Here is a 14,545-nt window from a genome sequence, read left to right as displayed (position 1 = left end):
GCTTGCTCGCTTGTGTTCCTGCAACAAACATGCAGCAAGCAGAGACTCCTGCAGCTGTGTGGTCTGGGCGACCTTCTCGCCCTGCTTTGTGCAACCTGTGTAGGGTCCTGAACTGGCCTCCACCATCACCTCTGGAGCTGGGATGGGTGAGGGATGGAGCTTTGGGGAAATCAGGTAGAGCTGCTTTGGCTTCAGCATAACTCAGGCAGGAGGATGTGACCCCTGAATTTTGGTTGCATGGACAACCCCTTGTAATCAAGTGGGAACATCTCTTCTGGAAAGGCATCTAAATCTCACTGACCCATATGGCAACAATTTTCACCTAAGGTCTGTTTGTGGACATTTCAAGCTCCAGCCCTCCAGCTGTTAGATTGCACTTAGCAAGTTTAAAGAGCCACTAATATCAGAAATTGTTTTGTGTAGGAATGCATGGATCAGAGTCAAGTTGCTTTTTAACCTTCTTAGGAAACTAAATTGACTGAACTCCTTAAGGTTCTCACCTTAAGGCTCGTTTTTCACACCCTAATTTATTATTGTAGCTATTATCTGAACTCTCTGTTTCTGACACTTCTTTTTGGAAGTGTGAATACAAAAACTGGACACGATGTTCTTTCCAGCAGTGGGTAGCAATGTGAATTACAACTCCCTTTATACTCCACTGGGCAGAGAAATTGTGGTTACCCTCAGCTTGGTGCTGGAAGCTTGTGTTTAGTCAGATGTCTACCCTAATCTTTGCTCGCTGCCCCAAAAGAGGCTTGCTAAACCCTTCTCTACATCCCAGTGAAGCGCATTGCACTTGGAGATGATGTTGCATGTGTGTGGGTTGTCAAGTACTTAGGGATGACAAACACTTGTTAAATGGTGAGCTGGTTGCTTCTTTCCTGGGCTTGGTTTTTGTTTGCAGCCCTCTAGATGTTTGAGTAGTGTGGAGTCAGCTTCTCTGGCTGGAGGAGAGGTGCTGCTGCATTGAGTGGGTGTTTGTCTTGAATCTTTTTTTATTTTTCTTTAATCTGTTTACAACCTCACATTTTCTCCCATGAAATTGTTGAACCCCCATTAGTTTACCAGGAAAGCGTATTTCCAGCAGATTGGTGACCTGGCCTTGTCTGGAGTTACTGTGCTATTATCCTTTGCGCTTCCTGCAAGTGCTCTCAGCCATTTTCCAATGTGTCACTAAAAATCCTTGAACATTAACAGCGAGCTTCTGTGGTCTGTCCCCTTGTTTGTATATCTTTTTACTGTGTTGCTTGTTTTGATAACAGAAATTAAAGTGCTGGGCAATGATTTCTAAAACTGTTTAAAACCAGAACAAAAACCCCAAGAAAATTCTGGAACAGAATGCCTTTGTTGGCGAGAGTTAAGGTTTGTAAATATTTAAAGTGACAGTCCCCACATACAAATTGCAGGCCTGCAGAAATGTCGGTAGGTCAGAACCAACCATTGTATTGGCATGCAAGCTCCTCCGTCATCGAAATTCATGAGAGTGCTTTCTACCCTTTGCTGTAGTTGAAAAAAGAGACACATGTGCGTTTGTGTTTCTGTGTTCCTCTTGGTGTATCATCTTGCCAGTGCTTAACCTGTGCTGCAGACAGCTGCTGTCCCAAAGCCTGCCTTGCAGCTGCAAGTCCTCCTGCGTTCACTTGCTGTATGAGTTGCCTCTCCCTGGTGCCTCCTCGCAGGGACCAGAGATGCTCCACCTTCCACAACCTGTCCAGTGCAGGTAGTACCCCTTGTCCATTAAAAATAAAAAAGCTTCAAAGTCTATATTATCTTAACTATACACCTTTGTCCTAGGTACTCTGCAGTGTCCTTGGTTGTGAAACATGAATGAGAGAAGCTCAATAAAATGAAGTTGTTGGGCAGCACACACTTATCAGCTGTTTGACCTACCCTTGTTAGCATGGGTTCTTTGCTTGGCCCCCAAAATGTGGTGGTAGCTCTCTGCTATGGCTCGCCACAGTATATTTGAATGTCTGCCAGTGGCTTCTGGGAGGTAATTCTGTGCTGTGTGGATGCAAGGGGAAGACCTTGAAAATATTTTTCTGAAAGGAAAACAATATTCTATAGCAACTGCTTTTGACTGGCCTTTAGAGTGTTTAATAAGCAGAGTAAGGCACAGAGGATGTTGTGCCAAGAGGGACTAGGATAAATTGCCTTCTGCTAAGATGCAATGTGAAACCCCACCACATGGCTCTGCTTTCCCACTTGCTCTCGGCGCTGCTTCTCTGGCTGCATTTTGAATCTGGGTGGAACAGTGATCCCAAAATGCCTTCCCTGGCTCCTGCTAAGGGTCAAAGTAGTTAACTTGGAGATGATGTTGCTGAATGATGGGGTTTGCTGAATGACCAGTGCCGGGGCTCTCTAAACCTCCATGCGACTCCCTGGGTGCAGATGACCGGCATTAAAGGGTAGATTTTCTGAGTGACTCTGCTTGTCTAGACCCTATGGAAGCAGCACGAGGGAAGGTGTGTTGGCTTCCTGGAAAGGCTGCCAGGGAGTTGGCTTTCCAGGAGCTTTGTTTTCCTGCAAAGGAGGGAGGCTACTATAGCGTTCTTGTGTTTTGCAAAGTCAGGGTCGAAAGCTGGGAGTTGGGCATAGGAAGTTTTTTCCTAAAATAAATAAAATAAAAGTATGGGAAAGGAACTGAAGACATGAAAAGGTAGCCTTTGTTCTGCTTTGTATTCTTGCTTAGGAATACTCTGTTCTGCTCTGCATTAATCTCTGGTTTACTGTGCAGCCTTGGTGCTTAGACACCAAATCCTCAAAGGAAGCATGTGTGAAGATATTCATGGAGGTCATTTCACCCTGGATCTTTGGGGCATGATTCGCTTTTTGTGAGCAATAATTCATTACCACTGTGGTACCTTGATTTCCCCATCATAGCGGGCGTGCCGCGTTTGGACAGGAGGAAGGAAAGCTGGGAGCTGAACTGAGCAACGACTCCTGCAACCAGAGCAGCTGTGATGAAAGGGCTTCAGCAAGGAGCTGGAAAAATGACAGCCGCGAGGAGCCTGGTGTCTCCTTTAGATATGACCTTCGTGATCCCAAGTGAAAGGTCACGGGCTGTAGCAGATCCTTTCAAAAATAAGATCTTCATTGAATCTAGCAGCTGAGAATGGGCGCAGGGCCAGCGGAGAGCTCAGCGCAGTCTTCGGGCTGTGCTATGTGATGGGCATTAGCAAGCTGCGTTGTTTCCTCTCTGCCATTCTTCAGAGTTGCTGTGTTTGGCAGGGATTAATGGATCTTGAAAAGGATGTTGTGGTTGAAGCGCCCAGGTCAGGTAACAGCAGGCCTGGAGGTGACCGGGTTTGCTCCGCCAGCTGTTTGACCATCCAGCCTGCTGCCCAGAATCGTGTAATTAGAGTTTTGCAGAGCATATCCCTGTGCTTCGAGCTGTGACGCTTCTAATTTTCAGGCCATGCTATTTGGTCCTGTGGGCGTGCTCCACCTTATGAAAATGGCCACCTAACGTGCCCTAGATTATTAAGTTGAAATTGTTGTGCTGATGAGTACGTGTTTCACCATGGCTGCTCTGTTTCCCCTGCCCTGGTGTCAGGCTTGCGCGGTGGCTTTCTTTGCATCTCTGACTTCTGTGGGATTGGGGAGGGCAGGGAATTTTTATCTTCTCCTGTGCAGTTAATTAGGAAGCATTCCAGTTTGTACCGTTTGGTGGGGAGTATATCCAAACTGTTCAGCGATGCTAGCAGAGAACAGACCTTGCAGAGAAAGTAAGGATTCCTGATACTGCTACCTAATTTGGGATGAGCTCAAATTCAACAGCCAACGCACTCTAACCTTTAAGTCTCGAGATCACAGCCCCTACTGCAATCATTGGCACTAGTGAATGGAAAAAAAAGAATATTCATCTAAGAGCGGAGAGGTTGGTCTGTCCTTGGCCTGGGATAGCCGGCTGGCTGTGTGTTAGGTCAAAGAATCAGAGCAGGGCTTAGCTGATAGAGGCTACTGAGTTCCTGGGGAAACAAATTGCTTAGCAACTCCGAGTGGTCTTCACACAACAGGTCAACAGCAGCTCTTGCTGGTAGCTGTTGGCTAAACAAACTAGTTGCAGACAGCAAACTGCGTTACGTGGCCTTTGGGATTAGATGAGCTCTGTGATGGAATTAGGCCATGCCCTGGAGCTCCTGGAGAAGCTCCTACACTCAAGAAGGTACCTCCAACCTAAGCATGCAGTGAGGGGAGCAGGTATAACACTACACAACATCCAAGCGTGCTCCTTATTCTGCATTTTCTCACCAGCAGCTGCTGGGGCTTCATGAATGGGAAAGGGAGGTGGCCCATGTGCTTCAGGCTGGGAAGGATAATGTCTTTACTTGTGATTGACAATGGGAAAACATTGGTGAACTCTTGTGGTAGGGTGGCAGCTTACTGAGATTCAAGGCCACACTGTGCTCAGTCACTATTCATCCTTTGCAAAATGCATCACCTGGCAGGATCATTCACCTCAGACCTCAGTGACAGAAAGAGATAGCCGCCAGCTCTTGGTCACCTCTGGGGGCATGTCACTGGAAATGACAAACTGGGGGTGAAGGAGCACAGGGTAGGGAGAGGGGTATTGCCTGGGGAGTGCATGATCTGATCTGGATTTGCTCAGGGGAAGTTGAAAGAGCAGGTGCTGTCACGTAAGTACCATTCTCCATCCTCTTCTGAGTAGGCAGGTGAGACCCCTCTGCCTGCCACAGCAGTGGGGATGCGCTGCCTGGGGGACAGAAGGCTTGGAGATGGGGTGGCGTGGGGAGGAGCAGCCTGCAAGCTGGACCATTTGGGACATAAGAAATGCCTTGCTGAGCCAAACCAGTGGTTCATCGGGACCAGTGCGTCATCAGCAGGTGCCCTGTGGAGAAAACACATGAGTCTGGCTCCTCTTGCCATCCATTTTCCTGGTGCCTAGCATCTGCAGTCATTGGAAGAGGGCTCTTAGAAGGTATTTCTCTGCTTTGTCCCACTAGTCTCTAGGTTTTGTTTTGGTTTGGTTTTTGTTGTTTGGTTTTTGTTTGTTTGGTTTTTTTTTCAATCTACCATCCATGAATCTGTTAATCCTGTTTTGTGGCCTGGTGGCCCTGTGTTTTGCTGCTGATTTACTGCCACCCACATTCCAGCTGAGTTTGTTGTTGTACCATCATGTCTGTGCAAGAGTTGAAGAGCCCGTCTCTTCCAGCCTTCCCCAGTGAAGGAGACTGGGTGTTGCACGGTGGTCTCCATCATTGCAGCATTACCTGCGTCTTCATGACAAGTCTTGAACTTCAACTGCCTTCCTCTGAAGCTAGTTTTGCTGTAGCCTGGCAGCAGGAGGGAGCTGCTCTGTGTGGTGCTCTGCCATATTGCTGTGTGTGGGAAGTGGCCATATGAAGATCTTCTCTCTGTCCTGCTCCATCCCCATCTCTTGGCAGGGTAAAACTTCTTGGCTAAGGTAAGAGGTCCTGGAAATAAGATGTTGTGTAGCAGAGGTAAGTGTTCTTGCTGACCCAACTTGTGATCTTTGCTCCTGCCTAAATTAAGGGTCACCTGCTGACTCAGTGTCTTGCTCCTGCCCAGGACTCGGTGGGCTCTTCTGATATGGTAGCTCTTCTGAGACAGAGCTCCAGGCAGAGGGATGAGAGATGGTGTCTGCCAGTGGGCTGTTGTTAATCTGTGTTGACTTGATAGGTAAGCTCCAAGTGGATCACTCTCCTCTGGGGAGACACTCGTTCGCAGTCATTAACCTTTATTTGGTTTGGCTTATTTACTCAGGTAGCGAATTAGGTCAAATTGAAGTGACTCACATTAAACTGAGCAATGGCCACTTGAATCTGGACTGACCATGTCCACACAGAGGTTAACGCAGGTTAACCCAATCACTTTAAATCTATCCTCACTGCTAAAAGGATGGATTTCCATCACTGTCCCTGCTCAGGTCTGTCCCTCAGTAGGTCAGGGGAGGAGCAGCCTGCTCCTGGCAGGCAGTGCTTGGAGAGGTGAACCCAGCCCTGCTGCTCCAGCATGTCAGCACAGCCTCCCTCTTTGCCTAGCTGCCCCTTGAAGGATCAGCTTGATTCTTGGTAGTGTGAATATCTGTTTATATGCGGATTTAGTATTCTAGCTGAAATAAAATTAGTAATGCTAATTGCTGTAGTTACAGTCCTTTTAGTCTCTATATGATTTTTACAGCCCTTACCACACACAGGACGGAAGAAAAAGGTTCCCAAGAGGGACAGAGTTAACTAGTGAAGTAATAAATCTCCTGCTTATTGACAGGTGCTGGAGGGTTGTACTAACACTGTAACTTTGTCAATCTTTGGCTGAGTAATAATAAAGGATCAAAAAAAAAGAAACCCTGGAACATGGTCCTCTGAGACCTGGAAACAGTTCAGCCATGACAGCTCTGACCTTGGCCCATTTGTTACAGCTAAAGCAGAGTTTTGTCTGGATTGTTCTCTTGCTTGGGAATGGCTGGAGCTTCTGTCTAGTTGCTGGTCCTCTTCTGCACCATGAGCTCTGCGTAAGACCTTTGTGGCTCACCAGGGCTCCTTCTGTCTCTGTGCTTGAGTCCAATGAATATACCCCCACCTCTATCTCCTGAGGCATTGCATGTGTAAAGACTGCAAGATGTTGACATACCCCAGCAAGGTTGGATGAAGAAATACTCTAGATATGTGTAGGAGACAAATACTTCCCATTTGGGACCATTCCTAAACCTGCTGCAAACAGAAGGCCTCAGTATCAAAATGCTGGACAAAGCAAATGCTTTTAGTGTCCAAATGCCTCTTCAAGCAGTAGGACTTAATATGCAACCATTGTCTTGAAACGGCAAGCTACCATCCTTACTACACTTATCATTTGGTGACCCTATTGCTCCTTTGCAACACTAGGTGTGATGCACAGTGGATTTGCCGTGATATCAGTCAGCCAGGATCAGTCTGATGCACTGGCCTCTGTCAGTAACCATCCCAGTGCTTAACATCGCCAGTAGGTCTCTAATATTAATTAGTTGTGCTGAGACTTCAGAAGGAAAGGCTGCTGTGCAGAGCTCAGGCTGGGAGGAGGAGTTTACACCATGATTTCTCAGAAGCTGAGGCTGGCATTGTGCCTTTGATCCAATTTGGCTACCCTGAGCCGAGCCCAGCCTGGACAGATGCTCTGGTCTAGCCCTGGGGAGGGTCCAGCTAGCAGGAGTGGGTCTGTGTGGCTGTAATGGCTTTTGTCCTTGAAGTTCATCACTTTGAGCATCTCGCCTATGAGGAAAGGTGACTATAATCCCTGCAGCCTATGAGCAGGAAGGAAGGAAAGTGAAGGGGAAGGAACTGGTGTTGCTGCAGTGGCCACTATCAGTGGGAAATCACAGTTGCCCCCCAAATCTGTAAAGCACAAACTTTCCCTAAAAGTGAGCACTTAATGTGGAAGGAAAAGAGGAGACTGATGATAGATATTACCTTAATGAATAAACAAATGTTTTAAAAGATGGACTCCTCATGCAATGTGTTATTTTTAACTTAGCGGCAATTTGCATGCTAGTCAATTTGCATACATTAAATACATCTCCTCTTCTGCATCGAGTTCCCCCTCCCCTTCAGTATAACATCTCATTATAGTGCTGCTGGGACTGAGGAGCCGGTGGCTCTGGAGGGGATATTAATTTGCCCAACACATGCTGTGTAGGTTTTTATCACTTGCCGCACATTGGACCTGGTGTCTTTGAAGTCACTAGTGCCTCGAAGGGCCTTCTGCTTGAGGTAGTTGAAATGGAAAAGAAAGACAGGGGAGGGGCGGGGCTGCCTGGAGGAGAAATGCACAGGGAAGAGATTGTTTAGCTTGCGTTAATTCAGAAGGGAAGAAAATGAGCAATGCGGAAACCTCTCCACTCTGCTAGAGAGCCTGGGCATCCTGGGTGGGTGGGTGGTTGTTTTGCTTCTTGTTTGAGATGAAATATGCCATCTTCCTGGCAGCCATGGAGAAAGATGCTGGTGAGGAGGAATCAGCCAGTGAGACCCTCAAGAGGAGACGACGGGGTGGAGGAACAGCTGGTCTCGCCAGGCTCTGCAGTGCATCGTGGCCTTGGGGTGGGGGCTGGCTGGCTGGCACGTGCCTAAAGGTGGATGTGGAGGTTTATGCGTAGCAGGCGGTAGGACACCCCGTCATGGTTTAGTGTGCAGAGCTCCTCATGGGGACTTGAGAGGTGGCAGATCTCTGCTGCTGTGAGAGCCACTGCCACCCTGTGCCTCAGTTTCCCCATGCAGGAGATAGGATTAATGGTGCTAACTGCTCTTGGAGAGCTTTGGGATCTGCTTAGAGCACGTGCTGATGGAGTGGTAGAGGGAACTGTTCTCCACGACCTGGATGTCGGTATGAGAGATGTCTTGGTGAAAACATAAAGAGGTGTTGTGACATCCCTCTGTCTTTGATAGACAGAGAAGTCATTTTGCAGCCATGAGATCAACTTGCAGGCTTTAAAAATGCTGCTGACGCTGTGGAGAAAGCTTTTGCTGTCATACAGTGGAGCATGGGGCAGGGTGGGTGGTTCACAGTTCCAAGTACTGACCAAAAACCCTGGAAATGTTTTGAGGAAGGAATGAAAAAGAAAATTTCTTTCAATTAGTTCAGCATTTTTCAGCCAGTTCTGGTTGCAGTCAATAACATTGTACTGAGCTCAAGTGTTTCTTTGAAAGAGCCTTAAAAAAAATCATCTGGGGAAATGAATAGAGGAAGTGACCCAAGTCTAATCTAGACTGATAGACTGTAGAAGACACATCTTCACCAAGTAACAAGGTCCCTTCACTCTTCCTATGTAACACTAGTGTTAGCCAAAACTCCGGCAATGTGGCAATTCAGGAATAAATGTCAGCAGCTCCTTCATGCCAAGAATATTTGGATGTCAGCAGAAGGAAGAAATGTTTCTGATAAACTGATGCAAATGGAATGCTGGGATCAGGGGTGAGATCAGCGCTGGGTAGCTCTGATCTCATGCAATTTCCATGCTTTGGGGGTACCAAACCACCGCAGAGCAAAGGGTGTTGGGCAGGTAACAGACAACCTACCCCATCCTCCTCGAGAAACCTTTAATGTAACAGCTGCTTGTGCTCCACATAAATACCAGGAAAGGGGCATGAAGAGCATGGCATGCGTTTTTTTTTAATTAGAGAGGATGTGAAAATCCATACCCTGATGAAGCAGGCTTTGTGCTGTGTGCAATTTGATCACAACAGAAGAGAGCTCCTGCCCTTCTGGGTGTGCAGCAGTGTAGCAGGCAGGTGGGGGGTGTGTGAAAAAGGTAAGGACAAAATATCTCACCCCAGATAGTGAACGTGGCTGGCCAGGAATAGAAAAAAATTGTGATACTTGCTGAAGGGTGATCAAGTCTATTATAGCTGGAAACTGAGTCCACTGCAGCTGATTTCTAGGTCCTTTGGATCAGAGGCAAGTCTCGAACTGAAGGAGAGGTGCCTCTAGAAAGGCTGATCTTTGCTCGGAGTTGTGCAAAGCCGCTGCTCTCAACCTCGGCCATGCACCATCAGGGTGTGGTGGAGAGGACTGTGCTGTTTGCGCTGGCCTGGATGCAGGGTTGGAGAGGCTCAGTCAGAGATGTTCTATTGGGTGTGTTGCAGCAGACTCTGGGCCACCTCCCCAGTCCCAGAGGTGTCCCGTTGCGTGCTGGGTAGTCCTGTGGATGCCTTTGCAGGGGGAAGCCCACCCAAGACCCTCAAGACATCCTGGGCAGCAGCCTGAACTCACCTCCATTGGTTAGAGCCAGTTCACCCTCCCCTCTTCTGAGTGCTGCTTTTCAGAGGGAGTATCATGAAATGTGTCCTTTGGAGGGCTGGCCTGCCATACAGGATATCGTAAGAGCTGCCGAGTGAAGTATCCGGCCCAGTTCCCTCCTGGCTGGCCCCACCAGCAGGATTGTTTCCACAGCAAGAGAACAATACCTCTCCTTCCATCCAAGAAACATTTATTACATGATACATTTCAGATGTCTCTTCGGGGAGGAGGGGAAAACTGAAGGAGAAATAGATCTCTCTTTTTTTATGGCTGCGCGGCATGATCCATCCCATAATGGATTAATTATCCCCGTGCGCAGGCGGGGTGGGGAGGGGATGTTCGGAGCAAGCGCCAGCAAGCTTGCCTTCCAAGCGGAGCAGACACTGATATTTCTAGCCTCCTTTTTACAAAATAAAAGGGGTAATTAATTAATCGGGAAGCTTTCACATTCTTTGTAATTCCTTCTCTTTCTCAGTTTTCCTTTTCGCCTTTGATTGCATGAAACATGGAGAAAGGTAAGGAGTTTAGGAGCCTATTGTGCTGCTCTTTCCTGAGCTCTTGTCAATGTCCCTGCTTGCTTTCATACCTCTGCCTCCTTTTCGCTCCCTTTAAAGCCCTCAGAGGTCAGAAGCATTTCCTGGTTTTCCTTTGCATGCCCTGAAGGAAATGGTCTGGGCCACATTATCTGCTGGTATAAATCGGCACTGATGTACAGACTTTGCCAGCTGAGTATTTCACCATGCTTCTGGAGGCTCCCTTCCATCCATCAGATGGTCTAGGGAGGAGAACCATCCCTCTGGGCCTCCTCCTCTTCAGCTGGGGAGGAAGGCATGGGATTAATACTGACAACTGCAAACACTACCCAGGTAGAATAGAGGTTCCAAAGCCCATGAGGTAAATGCTGTTACGATGCCATTTCCTCATTCTTTCTCGTTTTTTATTTCCACCTAGCCAAGCTGCAACTCAAGCAAGAAATATAAATCCTGCTGTCCCTCGACTCCATCTGCTCATGGAGCTAAAGAGATATAAAGCATGTCGCTGGAGTGAGCCAGTCCATTAAGGAGTATTCTGTAGAGCAGGCTGAGTCAGAGATGGAGCCAGGGATTAGAGAACATCCAGGAGCAATTGCAGCCCCTTTGAACAAAGCATGACTTCTCTGAGGCACCTAATAAAAACTACCTTTCCCAGGGACAGAGAATTGGAAAAATCTCTTCTCAGAACTATAGGTGCCATTTCTTTTAACTTGGTGAGACCCAGAGATGGGCTGGTGGGAGGTGTTTTCAAATGAACATCTCCCTGGAGGTGAGGAGCCCTCAGCTGAAGATCTGGGTGCTTGCAGGAGGCATTGTGCTGATCCATGCCTGGCTGACAACCCAACTTTCTGTAGGGAAGCTTCTGGACAGTCCAGCATAGAAAAACCTCTGTGTTCTTGAAGCATGGTTGCTGGTGTTTTACCTCTCCTTGAGGCAAGGAAGGGATTTGGACCTGCATCCAAAAGTGAGTCCTGGCTGTAGAGCTATGAGTTAAAACCCCAACCATCATTTCTCTCTCCTTACCCAGTCCTGTGACCATTTGACACAGTTGGGCTGAAGGTTAAAAAAACAACACAAACCCAAAAAAATCCCCCGCCAGAGCCACCTGGACCCTTTTTTTCCTCTTTTTTTTTTTTTTTTTTTGGATGAAAAAAGTGTTCTGGTGCTCAAGGAAGGAATTCACTGTATCTCAGAAAGCCTGTTTTATTCTTTTTGTCTGCCTGCCTGTCTGGTGTGCTCGTGTGTCGTTTGCTGATCTTGGCAGTGGGTGGGAGTTTGTGGAGTGAGAATGTGAAATTTCTACCTCTCCTGCATTGGTACGCAGCTTAGAAAGATGGGTTGTCCTGGCTGCATCCCTCCAAGTTGCAAAATAAATAATAGGGATATGAAGAGCTGCTGTCCAACTCAATGTTGCGTTCAAAGGCTCTTGGTTGACTGAAGAATGGGAAAGGCTGTTTCCAGCAATAGGTTGCCTGTTATTCTTCTGCCCGAAAACAGGTTTAATGAAGCATTTGTTCCTTTACTGCCCTCTTCCTAACTGCTCATCTTTTCTCCAGAGCTGGGTGACAAAAGCAAAATTGTGTCCTGATGTGTTTGTTTGAATTCTTAAGTGAATTTGCTTGGGCGATATTCCCAACCTTTCCCTGGTACCTTTCCAAGAATGTTCAAGCAATGAGATTTTTACTGGCAGAAAAAAAATAAAAATCATGAAAAGCAAATTTCAAAGTCACATTTGCAGGGTTTTTTTTACCACTATTGTTACCTGCAGTGCTAAAATATCCTAACTTGGTCTTAAAACAGATTGGAGAAGATTTTGATGAATAATGAATTGTGATTTCTTTTTATTTGCCTTCTGGTTCCGGTTGAACTCTTAAGGCTCTTGAGTTTTTCTTTGTAATCATGTGGCCCAGAAACTGATTTTCTCTAGGTCTGAAATGATGCGTCTTTGTGGCTGAGTTTGCTGAAATGCAGATGTTGGTCTCTCAGCATTTCTTCGAATGTTGGTTTTGGTCCAGTTTGGACCAAAAATGGATTCCCCCCCTCCCCAGCCCCCCCCATTTTTGCTATGAACAGGCAATTCTAGAAACAAACTTTAGCCAAGGTATGACGTTATATCCCTCAAACTCTGCTCCCACTCTGTGTAACCATCATTTTTGTTAGCTTTATCTGTACTGGTAAAGGGTTTCCTAGGGTCATAGACTGGAATAATTCGGGTGGGAAGGGAATCAGGAAGTCTTTAGTCCAACATCTTGCTCAAAGCAGGGTTAGTTTTGAGTTCAGACCAGTGTTTGAAATCCTCCAAGGCTGGAGACTGCACAGCCTGTCTGGGCAACCTGTATCACTGTTTGACTGTCCTCATGGGGGCTGTTGTTATATCCAGTTGTTTATATCTGGTTGTTTCAGATAATACCTGTTGTCCCCCATCTCCATCTTCCTGGTAAACTTCTGGCTCCATCTTCTTGATAATCCCCATGCAGGTACTGGAAAGCTGCTGTTAAGTCCCCCTAAGCCCCGCTCCCTTGGCCTCCTTATGGGGCAAAAAATGCCTGGGACACCATTATTCTAGATCCCTTATGTTCTTCTGACCCATGCCTCTCATAGGACTTCCCCAATTCAAAGAAGGTCAACCAGGCCAAAATTTCTCAGCTTTCGGCTGGAGATGTGGAGCTGACAGGTGACTGACACAAATGCGCAGCCATAGCCTGGGAAAAAACCCAGCAGGGATTTCTGAGAGCTGAATTTGCACAGGCATCCTTGCTTCAGCTGCTCCAAGTCATTTGGCTGTGGGGTGTTTCTGATGAAAGGTGTCTGCTTCAATGGATTATTGCTTTCCAGCAAAATTCGATTTCATCAGAAGACAACTGACCAGCTCCTTTCCTAATAAGCACCACCAAATCATCCGGTGTTATCAGCAAAAGGATGAGAACTGGCAAAAATTTAATTTGAAATGCAGAAATAACTAATACTGGGGAAAAACCTAACTTTTCCACTCCACTAGGGACTAGTGCAATGCCAGGGGATTCACTAAACAGCACAGTTCATATTTTAAATATTTGCTAAGTGAATATAGAGGCAATTGTTTGGGGAAGTATTTGTCAAATAAACTCTAACAACAAATGCGTTTGAGGAAATTGGATTTGTCCACCTGATATTGCAGAAAGAGGAGAAGAGGCTAAATTCATCAGATAAACTGTTCATCTGAACTGTTTGTTCTCCTCTATCCACCCTCCAATCATTATTTTAGAGAGACTACAAGTGTTGTAGGCACTGTGCAGAAAATTTATAGGAAACAGATCTCTAGTTGCTGAAGCCCACAGTCTGTATGATGGACGTGGCAGATAGGGGAAGATTTAGCATTCAGCAGTTTGGGGAAGGAAGAGAGCCTGTCTCAGTCTATAGAGTTATGAATTCTAGCCCTGCATCTGTATAAGCAGTTTGCTAGGTTTATTTCATTTTAGCTGGCTGCAACATGGTGGTGGTAGCTGCCATCTTGGTGGTCATAGTGTGGTGGACTGAACCTTGAGCTGAGACTAGAAACTGCTACAGATAGGAGGGAAGCATTGGCTCTGTGGCGAAACAGCAAATCAGGTCCTTTGAAACTTGAGCACAGATTGGAACATATGGGGCACTGCTTCCTGGTGTTTTATACAAACTCAATCTCCTGGCTTCCTCACAGCACCTGAAATGAGGAGGTAATTGCTCCAGGGTCTCACGGCCATGGTGACTTAAGCCTGAGGGGACTGGATTCTGGGCAGGTGCTGCCCATCTCTGTCAGTTATATATACAGGATGCCTTTGACCAGGTGCTTAAAAGCAAGATGGGTAAATGTGACTAACTTAATTTTGCAGGTAGGGACTGTAGAAATCAATTTTATAGCTGCCCTGGCTTCACAGGGTACTAGACTTGGAGAGCAGAAAGGGGCTCCTCAGGGTTAACTGCTGGGGATTTGAGGATGTTGTGACTGCAGAGCAGAAGGGGTGGACACAGTCTCAAAACCAGCCTGGAACAGTTGTTGAGAGAAGCAAGAAGGAAGAGAAGAAGGAATTTGATTCCCAGAAGAGCAAATCCAGGGAAATAACTCAATGATAGATTCAAGAAAGCAAATGATGCAAGATTGCTGTTGTCAGAGCACAGACTAGTTCCCAAATGGCTTGGGAAGGTGAGATTGAGACGGGAGGTGACTGTAGTTTGGAGATGCAAGATGTAGGGTCAGGAGCCAAATCTTCGAGCTGCAGAAGGCAGAAAACTGAAGCTGTAGCTTA

The sequence above is a fragment of the Accipiter gentilis genome, chromosome 6 (assembly GCF_929443795.1).
Source record: "Accipiter gentilis chromosome 6, bAccGen1.1, whole genome shotgun sequence".
In the NCBI taxonomy this organism is placed as follows: Eukaryota; Metazoa; Chordata; class Aves; order Accipitriformes; family Accipitridae; genus Astur; species Astur gentilis.
Note: the sequence above shows the minus strand (reverse complement) of the source record.